The sequence below is a fragment of the Cryptomeria japonica genome, chromosome 2, assembly GCF_030272615.1.
Source record: "Cryptomeria japonica chromosome 2, Sugi_1.0, whole genome shotgun sequence".
In the NCBI taxonomy this organism is placed as follows: domain Eukaryota; kingdom Viridiplantae; phylum Streptophyta; class Pinopsida; order Cupressales; family Cupressaceae; genus Cryptomeria; species Cryptomeria japonica.
Window position 1 is genome coordinate 294,236,780 of NC_081406.1, and position 13,174 is coordinate 294,249,953.

The following is a 13,174-nucleotide window of genomic DNA, read 5'->3' on the forward strand; positions in this document are numbered from 1 at the left end:
CAGACTCTCACTAGAATTCTCACTCAGACAGTCGCTCTATTCATGGCCGACATGATGCATGTTGATTTGCCACTTTATAACTCACGTGTTTATCTTTTTATATATGTATTCCAGAATTTCATCTAGACATGCACGTATTGCTACATTCAGACTTACTTTACATTGCTATGTATTCAAAGTTACTTTATATTGAGATTTTATTCTTATACTCTATATTGCTATGTATTCAGATTATATCATGTGCACGTTAGATGATACTTTATACAGTTTGTGTTTGATTATATTGTATGTAAGTATAAATCATATGTGTACACGTGTTTTATTACACTTAAATATCTAGAAGCTTCTCGACTTAATAACTTTTGAGTAATTTGAAATTTTTATCTAACATTTTTTAAATATAAAATAAAAATAAAATGAAAATTTGATTTATTATTTTCACTGTAAACAAAGTTTTTGAATACAATAGATGAACAAAACAACATTTTTTTAATAGTTTGTTTTTCCTCCACATCATCTAAGTATTTCTAAAGTCATAGAATTGTTAAAAAAACATTCTAAACAAATATAAATTGTAAAATGACACAAATCTAGTGAAAATCACAATTGATATCAATTGTTTGAAAACAATTATTAGTAGTTAAGTGAAACATGTTTATTTTAAAATATTTAAACATAAATATTAAAGCTAAATAAATTTTAGAAATGAAAAAAATGTGAGTGCCAACATCTCATATTTATTTCCAAGATCATTAATTAGATTGAACAAATACAAAGAATATAAGTAAATACAATAGTATTAGTATGAGTTAATAAGAAATATTTATTTATTATACATTGATAGATGTATCCAATAATGTCAATATAGGAAAAAGGAAAGGATGGATTGCATAAATAAAATTATTATATTGTAACTAATTATTTCATCACATTATATTTAATCTAGAACATATAACATAAATAATTAAAAATAATAATTAAAATTAAAAAGGAGAGTGTGAAATTAATGTAAATTGGTAGTTAATTTATTTATATATATTAATATATAGAGCAATACTATAAGCTAGTGACAAATATTTCACACCAAACTCCTTTTATAGCTTCTTTTTGTTAGATACTTGATCAGTCCCAAAGACATTGAGAGGGGGGGTGAATCAGTGTCTAACTGGTAAATAAAAGATTTAAACTTGTTTGCAAATTTATAACCTAAATTAATATACCGGTAAACAAGTAATAATGCAGTAAAGAGAAACAAAAGTATAACCATCAATGCACACCATAACACATATATTTTTGGTGAGGAAACCCGGTAGGGGAAAAACCTCGGTGGGATTTGTGACCCACAATATTTACTCACTGGCCAATATGAATAAATATTACTTATACAATAGGGGCATGCACATGCAGGAAGGCCAACAACCTAGAGCTCACTGCTCAAAAATGGAGTCCCACTAACTACAATTGGATGGTTCAATCCAATGACAATGTACTACTCAAAATAGCATCTGCAATGTTGGATTCAGTACTGATTTAAGCTCTGTCAAATACCTCTTCCATAAACCTTGCTTCACTCTGCTTTTCTCTTATTCACTCATAAAATAATTACATCATAATACATTCATAGTTATTCGCTCTCATATACCACTTGCGTTCATTACTTAATTGCATATTATTACTTACAAAATGACCTACAAGATCTGATACATATATGAGTCTTTACAATACATCATGTCGTCTATACAAATAATATTACAATACAAAACAATATAATTTCCATGTCGGCTAGGAGTGTCGGTAAGATCTTCTGTCGGTGTAGGCTAGATGCTGGTGAGAATAGACTTGTAGTGTCTGTCGGTGCTGGTAAATGATGTTTGTTGTTGGTGTAACCTGTGAACCATGTTATCAGTTGGTTGCCATCAATGACAACATCAACTATTCTCATCTGAGTGTATAATGCCAACAATCTCCCCTTTGGCATTGATGGCAACACTCATGAGAAAAATCCAAAAGCTGATATCCAAAAATGAAGTCCAAAACTGAATGTGCTCCCCCTGAGCAAATGATCCCTTCTGTACATTTTTCTCCCACACTACTACTCCCCCTTTGACATCAATGACAAAGTTTGTAAAAAAGAATCAAAGAGTTCAACATTCTACCTCAAAGCCTGTAACCGATTATGTACAATCTGAAAGATATCCACTACAATCAGATTAAGACTTTGCATAAATTTAGTGTTGTCAAAAATAATGATTTAAGTCTATCCGATTATCCCGGTCAGATAATGCATCTGTTGCTCTAGTGATATTTCTCCTTGAATAGTTTCTTTAGATGGCTCAATCCATTGTGCTAGAAGGTTGTCCAATCTAGGACCAAGTTTATTTTTTAGCTCTCAGGCTTTCATTCTTATCCTTGCTTTTTCTTTTTCTAATTTTTCAATCTTTTCTTCAAAAACTGTCATTTCCTTATACAAAACTGAAGTAAGTTCTGAAGAACCTATCATGTTATTTGCTATATCATCAATCTCCTTTTGTGTTTTCCTTATCTCCTCATCAATATCCTCTGTTAGGTGGTGAGGCTTGCATGCTTCCTTATACAATTCTTTATATTCCAAAATAGTGAAATTAAGTACCAGTAATAGAGAATCAATATGCTCAGTACAGTCCTTAAAAGTCTTATCAAAGAATTCACTTTTCTCCTTACTCACCCTTTCCTTAATAGACTCTTCATTAATTTTATCTATAGTTAGAATATTTGAAGCAATGAATTTGGACAATGTGTCCAATTTACCTAAAGATCTAGAAATATGATCTATCTTACAATCTAGTGCAATCAATTTCAAAATAGGTAAAGTATCATCAGTGGCCTTAAATGCTAAGACGTTGCATTCAGTGATCTTCTTTATGGAATCTAAAAGTACATCTGTCACATTAGTAAGTCTGTAATCCATGGTGGAGGTGCTAGGTGGAGTGTGAGGTTCTGCAGTTAGTTTCTTCTCATCTCTGGATTCCTTAACTAATTTTGCTATCTTGCTTCCATCATTGACCTTTTCTTCATTCACTATTTCTTCCTTATGCTCACTCTATTTTTCAACTTTATTTTCATCCTTACTGTCTACCCTTCTGACTGTCGGTTCAGCTACACTTTGTTCTTGTTCCTTTTCTACTATTGCTTCTTCTTGTGCTTCTGCTAGTTCCTCAATGGTCTGCTGAGAGTCAACAGTGTTGACCGGTGACTTCGAGATCTCAATACTTGTAGTTTCAGCTTTCTTTACCTCTAAAGTTTCCTTATCCAATACAATATTAAAGTCATTAGTTTCCACATTCATAGTAAAAATAATTTTAGACTCTGGATCTTTGTTATCTTTGTCATTTCCTCTGCCTTTTATTTTGGTTGATTATTAGTTTGTGCCAGTGCCTCTGCAGTTATTGGTGGGATGTCATGTGTTGGTGGAGGAAGGTTATCCTTGACCGTGATATCAGGTACACTTCCAATTTTCCCTTTACCTTTATCTTTCTAATACACTTTGGTAAATGACTTGTCCATTTTCTGTCTATCCTTCTCTTCTTTCTTCTCTCTTTCAACAAAAAATATATCCCCCTTATCCGCTATCTCATCTGCAATTTCCTTAACTCTGCCTACCATAAGGCTAACCTGCCAGTGACCACTCACAAAAACTGTTCTATTTGCCTCTGATATTAAATCATCAATTTCCCACTTGGAATTAACAAGATGCACATCAAGTAGAGTTTCTACCTTTAATTTCTTGTCTAACTCCATTGCATACATTCTCTTAGCTTCTAGTCTTAAGTATAAATCATTTGGTAGATCATCTACAAATTCAATAAAACATTCTTATAGATATCAAGATATAAAATAATACTTTCTTCTATAGTTTCCTTATCTGAATCCTTGAAATAATGATAGAGTTTATTTACATTACCAAGGTTACCATCTTGGGTGATTTCATTGATCAACTCTTCCAGTGTAAGAGTATTCGGTGCCTTAGATTCTGGTTTCTTCTTTGGAGTCACTTTCTTCTTCGGACCACTGGGCTCTCTTATAGGCTATTGTTTCTTTCTCTATATCCTTTACTTCTTGGGAGATGGAGTAGGTGCCGGTGAGGGTTTTCTTTTCTTCCTATCCACTCTCTTGAATTCAGCTACCCTGTCACTGTCAGAATCAGATGAAGTAGCCATAGGGGAAATGTGAGCTACCAATTTTTGCTCTGATTGATTGACATTCACACTAGCAGCAATACCACCAAGATTCATCAATCCTTCTATAACATCCTTTACCATTTTAGAAGAATCTTTCATAAATTTATCTCTTTTCTTCCTCTGCTTCATCATAGCAACACCACTTTCAATGGTTTCAACATTACCAAATATTTCCTCCATTGGCTTTGGTGGAGCATCTAGGAGTATTTTAGCATATGAATCTAAGATGTGAGAATCCACCTCATATCCCATTTCAGTAATCCAGACAGTTATGGGTTTAATTGCCTCCATCTAGATTTCATCTCTTTTCACTACAAAGCATATTTGTTTATCATATTTGTCCACAATGCTTTGGGGAATCCTTTCCCTTTGTCTCATTTTAGCTTGGAAATCCTTGAAATAGTCTTTGGACACCAACTTATCATCATCAGATCCCATACCGATAATTGCCTCCTTTATCTATTTTTCGACTGAATTATCATAGGCAAAATCCTTATGTCCTATACCGGGGATCTCTTTTAAAAAGTAAAGCATTAAACACACTATTAGACTTTCAAATTTGAAAGTTCATTTCTTATCACCTTTTATCTTGCGCAAATTCTCTAACAATTTATCCTTTAACCATTCACAAATATCAATCTTTGCATTGTTCAATATCATCTCATGTGTACTATGAATGCATGAACTTGACACAGAATTCAACCTATTAGTATGACCAACTTTATAGCCAGTAACAATGCTAGCAAATTTAACATTTTTATCCTTTATATCATTGAACCTAAGTGACCAGTTGTCATAAGTAGCTCCGGTTAAGCTCATAACCTCTTTGTTAGGGATTTTCTTCTTCTTGTTAGGTCTAGAACCGGTGGAGGGTAAACCAGTAATAGCCCTTATAGATTCCTTGGTAATCTTAAATACTAAGTCCAACCACATAAATTCACCGTGAACCCTGCTAAGGACATAGCGGACGACTTCATCTAAGAATTCTGGCATATGGAGGATATCTATGAAACCTAAATTCTCAACTACCTTGTGTTCTGGTTTCACTACCCCATTCTTGTCAGTGATTACATTCATGTACATGTTCATCAAATCTTCAAACCCTAAAATTTCTATGTAATAATGTATGTATACCCTAGGGTCTTCAGCAAACGCGACTCCCTTCGAGATTCTACAAAATGCACCAATAGAGTCATCCAGTTTTTCTATCTTAGGAATGATCTTGAAAATGAGTCTAGGTCATTTTATCTTCTCCACAATGGTAGGGTTTGCTATGAATTCGATAATAGAAGATGAAGATGCCATTGCAAAAGATAAATACCTTTTAACTGAGAAATCCTTGAATTCTCTGAAAGACCTTTGTTGCTTCGCCTTTAGAATGCCTTTTCTCAATTTCACTCTCTTCGAATGCTTGGATGTTTGGTGAATTTAAATGAGAGGTTACCAAACCTTTATAACCAAAAGTTAACTTACAACTGCAATAAATGCTTCATCGGTGAAGTGAAAACTCCACATATCCATCGGTAAAGAAGAAATATAACTTCTTACCACCAACCGAGGGTAAATGCATGATTTTCAATTTGTTGCCTTACCCCTAAGGATTATTCCTTAGTTAGATGAAGAATCTCCTGCCAGTACAAGATTACCTTGTTTTGTTGGTGCACATATTCATCACTTCTATAATTTCTCTTCCTAATCCATTGTTTAGAAAATTCTTGCTTGATTTCAATTACCTTTTCTTTGCCTTTGTTATTGGATCCTTTATTATTCACCAGTACAATCTTAGTTCTACAAAATTTTGCAATATGCCCAATCTTGTTACATGCATAACAAGTTACATTGTTTCTCTGAATAGCCTTTCCATAATCTTGACCAGTTTGAGTTTTGCATTGATTAGATAAATGTCCAAATCTACCACAAACATAGCATTTCATATTCATTATGCAATTGTCTGAGTTATGACCATTTTTATTGCATTTGGAACATTGACTAGTGGGTAAGTTTGTAGTATGATTATTCCTAAATTTGTACTAATTTGCTCTATGACCAAATTTGTTGCAATTAAAACATTTCCCATTAAATTTATAAGCATTAGGTTGCCTTACTAATTTGTTGTGATCATGATTATTTGAAGTCCCGGAACTTTCTCCATGTTCAAACCCAAGTACAGTTGTTTCTCCATTAGGTTTCTGACTTTTCAGCATATCATCAAGATTATCTGAACTTTTCTTGAATTTTTTGTCTTTGTATTCATTTGCAGTGACCAACTAACTTTCCAAAGTGCTAACTTGTCTCAAAAGTTCCTCTTTGTCATGTTGCATGTGAATCAAAATTGTTTTAAGAATATCATTTTCATAACTAAGCCTTAGAGATTTATCTGAACTTTCATTAAGTCTTCTGGCCAAATCTTCATCATTCCTATTTCTATCTTCAATATATTTGCATAGTCTCATGGTTAAATCTTGCATCTCATTCTTCATGTTACTATTCTCTTGTCTCAACTTCTCTGCAATATCTGTGAGAGTTTCTTTTTCTTTATCATCTTTATTTTGCAATTGCACATGTAATTCTTTTCTCTTATTCTTTGCCATAACCAAGTTATCTTGAAGTGCTTTGATGACTTCCCGAGTAGTTCTGAGTTCATCTTCCAGTTTAATATTCTTTAATTTTTTTGCATCAAAATCTTCAAGAGCTCCTTCCAATTGTTGTCTGAAACTTTCCATCGGTACCGGTTTCAGAATCTTCCTCACGTTGTTAGGCTTCTACAAATAGAGGACTAGGCTTTGATACCAATTGTTAGATACTTGATGAATCCCAAAGACACTACCAAGGGAGGGGGGGGGGTGAATCCATGTCTAACTGGTAAACAAAAGATTTAAACTTGCTTGCAACTTTATAACATAAATTAATATATCAGTAAACAAGTAATAATGCAGTAAAGAGAAACAAAAGTATAACCATCAATGCACACCATAACACATATATTTTGGGGGAGGAAACCCGGTAGGGGAAAAACCTCAGTGGGATTTGTGACCCACAATAGTTACTCACTCGCCAATATGAATAAATATTACTAATACAATAGGGGTCTACACATGCAGGAAGGCCAACAACCTAGAGCTCACTGCTTAAAAATGGAGTCCCACTGACTACAATTGGATGGTTAAATCTAATGACAATATACTACTCAAAATAGCATCTGCAATGCTCAATTCAGTACCAGTTTAAGCTCTGTCAAATACCTTTGCCATAAAACTTGCGTCACTCTTCTTTTCTCTTGTTCGCTCATAAAATAATTACATCATAATGCATACATAGTTATTCACTCTCATATATCGCTTGCGTTCATTACCTAATTGCATATTATTACTTACAAAATGACCTACAAGATCTCATACATATATGAGTCTTTACAATACATCATGTTGGCTATACAAATAATATTACAATACAAAACAATATAATTTCCATGTCAGCTAGGAGTTTCGGTAAGATCTTTTGTCGATGTAGGTTGGATGCCAGTGAGAATAGACTTCTAGTGCCTGTCGGTGCCGGTAAATGATGTTTGTTGCCGGTGTAACCTATGAACCATGTTACTAGTTGGTTGCCATCAATGACAACATCAACTTTTCTCATCTGAGTGTATAATGCCAACACTTTCATCCTCTCCACTAAAAAAAATCCTCCCTTATAGTTGTTAGGATTAATGATAGTCCCAAAGATACAACAAGAGTTAATGCAGTAAATAAGAACAATAAAGACAACATAGGAAACACACCATAACACAAGATGTTCAACCAGGAAACCCGGTGTGGGAAAAACTTCGGTGGGATTTGTGACCCACAATATTCACTCACTGGCCAATGAATGAATATTACTTACTGTTACTACTTATCAAATTGCCATTAGTTTTTCTACTCAAAGTCATACTATATATTCTAGTCGGTTAGCACTACCGAATCATGTAGTCGGTATAAACAGAGAAGTCAGTATGCACAATTTAGTCGGTTACAAAAGAAAGCAGTCACATAACCCAGTATACACCGAGCTGTCTACCGAGTATCTTTTTGAGACTACCGACCAGTAAAGTTAACACACCGAGTTGATATTCACTAGTGAAACATGTTACCAGATACATTGAACCTGGACATGCATATGAAAACTTGTTACAAGATCGAGGCACATCTAACCATTATTACATTGGAAATTGCACTAGAAGATTGTGTATGATTACAAGGTCAATCTAACCAATGAAAAATTTTGTTTAGTTATTCATTAGAGGAATATTGTTTGTAAGATCGAAGCAATGAATTAGATCACCGTTTTAAGAGATCTATTTATACAGCATATGAAAAGAGAAAGGTGTGCATGTATGGAAAAAGGAAGACTATTACAGAGAAACAGAGGGAACCGAGAAGGTTTTTAGAGAACAGTCGAAGAATAGAGTAAATAGAAGGGTTTACCGAGTTACTATATGGGTTACCAAGGTATTCTTATTTTGAGCACATAGAATCTGCTATAACATTTCAGATGTAAAGTTACAGATGTTTGTAATGATTTTATTGTAATATTGAGAAGTTGAAAGAGAAACCTTTAATAGGGTAAAAGACTCTAACCAAGTCTATAAATTATTATCGTTATGTTTTAACTTTATTTTATGTTACTGCACTATTCTATTTTTGCATAACAGTAAAGTTATTGTTGAAGAAAAGTTTTGGAGTACTGATTCACCCCTCCCCTCTTAGTACATTAGCCTTCCATATTGGGCCTAACAATTGGTATCAGAGCAAAAATCTTGGAAAAGGTTTTAACTACCTAAAGAGAAAGATCTTATCAATGGAAGGCTATAAACAATCTCGGAGGATTGTGTATCTACAAGAAGAACTAGATCATGCAAATCAAGTGATTGCAGATATGCAAAGGCAAATGCAAAAATCTCTGAAAGTAAGAAGAAGATTATCTGATGACTTGTAGGATTCTCATGAGTTAGTGGAACAAATTGAGACATCATCTGAGAACAGTATATCTGAAGAGACTGAAGAAATGATTGGAGCATTGAAAGAAAAGAACAAAGAATTGGCTGATCAACTAAAAGCAATGAAAAGAGAACATGAACATTTCAGTACACAGATGACTAAAAATCTAGATGCATTGAGGATAGCAGAGGATAAAGCAAGAGATCTACAAAGAGAAAAACAACAACTTAAAGTCTTAGTATCTGATAAGAATGATGAAATCATAAGGTTAACTGGGATTCAACAAAATATGACAGATCAACTAGGTTATGCACATCATGAAGAAATTCTGAAGAATGATGAAAACCAAGCATTGAAACTTGAAGTATCAAGATTGACTGATGAACTTGAAATAGAGAAGAAATCAAAAGAAACATTAAAGAAGAGTTATGAAGCATCAAAGATGTTGGATGAGCAACTGAATACAAGAAGACCCAACAAAGATGCAGGACTCGGTTACAAAGGAAAAGAATCTACCGAGAAAGGAATTCATACTACCAAGAGAGGAGAATCATCAAAGCAAGCTGGAAAAAGGAATAACATCAAAAGGAAGAAGCCTATTTGCTACTACTGTGGAAATCAAGGTCATACTACCAACATATGCCAGATCAGAAAAGGTAAGCAACCGAATATCACTAAGTCCAATGGATATTGTTACAATTGCAATAAATATGGTCACACATCTAATCAATGTAGGACTAAGTTTGTTAACAACTATCAGAAGGCAAAATTCAAAGGGTTTTGTAAAAACTGCAATAAATATGGACATAGTACCAAGAAGTGCTGGTCTAAGCAAAATAACTACATGCGGTGTCCACACCGAGCAAATGCTAGAGGTTACCGAACTTAGATAGATCCTTATCGACAATATGCAGCAGTACCATGGGATTACAATACAAGGATATGGTGTGAATGTTGTGGAAGATACGGACATATTAGTGCCAATTGTTTTATAAGGTTTGGAATGAACAACCGAAGATCATGGAGAAATCCTGGTATGGCATGTTTTCATTGTCACAAAGTTGGACATTTAGCTGGAGATTGCAGAAATCAACCTAGAAGAGACACTGAAGAGATAAAAGAAAAATTTAAGATGATTTGGAAAAAGAAGGAAATCATGTAAGATGAAGAAAGCACCTTACCTACCGAGTTTGGTGCACCTATTTCAAATTAATCAGCAAAGGTATGAAGGGACTGCATTCTCTAAAAGTTAAAATCATAACAGTTCCTATTCTATTATGTACAAAATTCAAAATCTGCATAGTTAAGATGCATTAGTTGGTTTGGAATTCTATCAAAAGCACTTTACAAGGAAGCCTGTCAAGTTGGTAAATGAAGGAAAGTTGGGTACTCGGTTAAAACGAAAAGGAGTAAATCAGTTAAAGGTAAACTGAGTGCATTTAATGTTTTGACCTAACCTACACAGAGCCCGATAAGGTATTTTGTGTACTTAAAGGTATTTTCGCGGTCATTTTCATTCACCAAAGTTTTAAGAGAGTAGAGCAGAGTGAATCAAGCCGATCAAACTTCATTCTAAGCGAATTTCAAGGTATTTACATCAAATCTCATCGCATTGTTAAGCTAGTTTCTGATCTTGTCAAATTGCTAGTATCTACCGAGTGTGAAGCATTAGTCGTTTGTAAACCGTCAAACCCTAAGGATAGTTTGCTAAATTTTTACTTGAAATCTACAATTGCACCTAAGATCCAAGATCCCGTAGTTGTCAAGAATGGGGAGAAGCCCTCGCTGAAATACTCTTTGACTCCTAAAGTCGCCTCTGAACCGGATGACAAAACTGCATTTTCCCTCATCTCGGATTGAGTCTTGTTAGTCGAAGATGTTAGATTCTTCACCAAATGTCATGTTGAAGAACTCGGTCATGTTGAGATTAGTGACACATATGATGAACTTTGTACCGATGGCAAAATGGATAGCAAGTACGAGCATATCAAAATCAAGGGATTAACTGAAGCCCTAGCCTATCCCCATGTGTTCAAACCCCAGTGGGTTAAGTTTGTTTTAAGCAGAGTTCATGATGATTTTATGTGGCTAGAGGAGCAACCATTCAAAATCACCAAGGAGGTCATTCATGTGATCACCGGGTATCCTATCTATGATCATGCACGAGAACAAAAAATGATATCACAGAAGGAGTAAATCAGTCTAACTGGAGTAGAATCTGATTACCGAGGACTGAAATTGAACAATCTCACTGATGCAGAACTCAAGTTTGCAATTAGAGTAATTGGTTACTATTTCTTCCAATCTGCAAGGGAAAATAGTGTACCATGTGCAGCAGTTGACTTAGCCTACAAAATAGTGAAAAAGGGAATGAAAGTAGATTTATGTGAAGTACTACTGAAGAACTTGTTTGAGAACCTGAACACAATAAGGAAGCTGAAGAAGAACAACTCGGCAAATACACTAAATTTTGGTTCACTTCTTGTATGCATGTTTTTCTACTTTGAGAAGTTCTTTCCCTTAGTTGGTAAAGTAGTTTGGGAGCTACACCAACCTATCACCCATCAAATCAATGATTTTATCAAGAAGTTGGGAGATAATTTTAATGATATCATGGATGACTACTTCAACAAATTTCAAGAGAAGATGCACAACAGGTACCGGATTCCATCACAGCTGGTAGAGAAATATAAGGATGATATATGTTTTGAGGTAGACACCGATTACTGTTATGTGAATGTTGTTGAACCAAGGACTCAATCTTTTCCACCAATGGGTTATGAGATTGACTATGATATCACACAACAATAGATTGATGCCTATCTTTCATTACCAAGGCATGCTACTAAGCTAAGGTATGGAACTTATGAAGAAGTGAAAGAAAAGGTGAAAATGAGCATTGTAGTACCTAAAGCTACAAGAAAGGCTACAAAGATGATAAAGGTTTTATCTAAGAAATTCGGAGAAGAATCTTCCTCTACACCTATCAAAGGCACTCTTGCCATTACCGAAGAGGACTCAGAAGCTCAAGAGGTAGCAATAACATTAAGTACCGAGTTGCCTAAGGGTAAAGTTTTGAAAAGAAAGAAACAGGACATTTCAAAGGCCCTACCGACTCCACCAACAAAGAGACCCAACACTAGAGCATCAGCTGCATCACCGAGTAAGAAACAAAAGAGTGTTACTATTCCCAAGGTAACTAAGACCTATAAGAAATCAACTCGAAGACTCATTCTGGCAAAAGAGTCTAGTGATATAGAATCTGATGATGCAAACAAATTCCAGATTGTAAAAAGCAAGAAGGTAAATATTCATAGTGTTGAAAACTTTTGTGCCAATCTTAAAGAATATGGTGGATTTGCAAGATTTAGATATGTCAAGTATGAGACTAGGAATAATGATGAGAAGTGACAAATTGAAGAAGCTGTTATTTGCACACTTCTAAAGTTTCGGCTAGCTCCATTAGAACTAGTAAAGTCACTTCCGAGTGAATTATACTTACATATTGATAACAGATGGAAATATGCAATGGACTCAGAGAAACAAATAAGAGAAAGAAGTCTAGTTCATCTATTTCCTGATATGTCTGTAGTAGAAATTAAGGATCATTTGACAACCTACAATTCTAAATTTCTTGTCAAACAGAGAGACTTAAAATTGATGAATGGGCTATATATTGATGTAAAAAATGAGACAAAAGCCAAGTGGCAGGAAATCTTCAAACTAAAGGATGTCGGTGAACAATCTCAAGTTGAAATTTTTAACATCGCTGAGCAAGATCCTAATGTCACCGAGCAAGGTCTTGATGCTACCAAGCAAGACCCGGTTGACACTATTCAAATTGATGAAGATGTCATGGATGCAAAAGCACCAGAGCAAGAAATGATAGAAGGCACTACCTATGCAAAACTTGTATCTAGTGAATCTGTCTTAGAACAAGTTTAGCCTTATCCGCTGGTCAAGCCACCTATCTCTACCGAA